Below are 2,440 nucleotides of genomic sequence, written 5' to 3' on the forward strand. Positions count from 1 at the left end.
CTGAACACTGAATACTGAACACTGAACACTGAATACTGAACACTGAATACTGAACACTGAATGTTGAAAACCGAACAATGAATACAGAACACTGAACACTGAACACTGAATACAGAACACTGAACACTGAACACTGAATACTGAACACTGAATAATGAACACCGAATACCAAACACCGAATACTGAATACCGAACACTGAACACTGAATACTGAATACTGAATACTGAACACTGAACACTGAATACAGAAAACTGATCACTGAATACTGACCAATGAATACTGAACACTGAATACCAAACACAGAATATCGAAGAGTGAACTCTGAACACTGATTACTGAACACTGAATATTGAATACTGAACTCTGAACACTGAATACTGAACACTGAATGTTGAAAACCGAACAATGAATACAGAACACTGAACACTGAACACTGAATACAGAACACTGAACACTGAACACTGAATACTGAACACTGAATAATGAACACCGAATACCAAACACCGAATACTGAATACCGAACACTGAACACTGAATACTGAATACTGAACACTGAATACTGAACACTGAATACTGAACACTGAACACTGAACATTGAATACTGAATACTGAATACTGAACATTGAATAGTGAATACTGAATACTGAACACTCAACACTGAATACGTAATGCTGAATACAGAACACTGAACAGTGAACACAGACTACAGAACACTGAATAGTGAACACTGAACACCGAACACCGAACACTGAATACTGAACACTGAATACTGCACACTGAATACTGAACACTGACCACTGAACACTGACCACTGACCACTGAATACAGAACACTGAACACTGAATACTGAACACTGAATACTGAACACTGAACACTGAATACTGAATACTGAATACTGAACAGTGAATACTGAACACTAAATACTGAACACTGAAGACTGATCACTGAATACAGAGCACTGAACACTGAATACTGAACACTGAATACAGAACACTGAACACTGAATACTGAACACTGAATACTGAACAGTGAATACTGAACACTAAATACTGAAAAGTGAATACAGAACACTGAACACTGAATACAGAGCACTGAATACTGAACACTGAATACAGAACACTGAACTCTGAATACTGAACACCGAATACAGAACACTGAATACTGCACACTGAATACTGAACACTGACCACTGAATACAGAACACTGAACACTGAATACTGAACAGTGAATACTGAACACTGAATACAGAACACCTAATACAGAACACTGAATACAGAACACTGAACACTGATCGCTGAATACTGAATACAGAACACTGAATACAGAACACTGAATACTGAACACTGACCACTGAATACGGAACACTGAATACTGAACAGTGAATACTGAACAGTGAATACTGAACACTGAACACAGAACACTGAACACTGAAAACCGAACACTGAATACCGAACACTGAATACTGAACAGTGAACACTGAATACCGAACACTGAACACTGAATACTGAATATAGAATAGTGAATACAGAATGGTGACTACTGAATACAGAACACTGAATACTGAATTCAGAACTCTGAATACTGAAACTTAACACTGAATATTGAATGCAGAACTCAGAATGCCGAAGCTGAACACTGAATACAGAATACAGAACACTGAACACTGATCACTGAATGCTGAACACTAAATACTGAACACTGAATACTGAACAATGAATACTGAACACTGAATACTGAACACTGAATACTGAATACTGAACACTGAAAACTGAACACTGAATACTGAATACTGAATTCAGAACTCTGAACACTGAAAATGAACACTGATATTGAATACAGAATACTGAACACTGAACACTGAATACTGAATGCTGAACACTGAATACTGAACACTGAATACTTTATACTGAATACTGAACACTGAATACTGAACACTGAACACCGAATACTGAATACTGAACACTGAATACTGAACACTGAATACTGAACACTGAACACTGAATACTGAACACTGAACACCGAATACTGAATACTGAATACCGAGCACTGAATACAGAGTAGTGAACACTGAATGCTGAACTCTGAAAACTGAACTCAGAACACTAAATACTGAACTCACAATTCTGAAAACTTAATACAGAGCACTGAAAACTGAACACAGAGCACTGAAAACTGAACACAGAATACTGAACTCTGAATACAGAACACTGAACACTGAATAGAGACACAGAACATTGTACTCTGCATACAGAACACTGAATACAGATAACCGAATACTGAACACAGAATACTGAAAACTGAACACTGAATACTGCATAAACAATACAACACAAAATACTGAACACTGAATACAGAACGCAGAATACAGAACAGTGAATACTGAACACTTAATACTGAACACTTAATACTGAACACGGAACAAAGAATACTGAACACTTA

Source organism: Chiloscyllium plagiosum, chromosome 47, assembly GCF_004010195.1.
Source record: "Chiloscyllium plagiosum isolate BGI_BamShark_2017 chromosome 47, ASM401019v2, whole genome shotgun sequence".
Lineage (NCBI taxonomy): Eukaryota > Metazoa > Chordata > Chondrichthyes > Orectolobiformes > Hemiscylliidae > Chiloscyllium > Chiloscyllium plagiosum.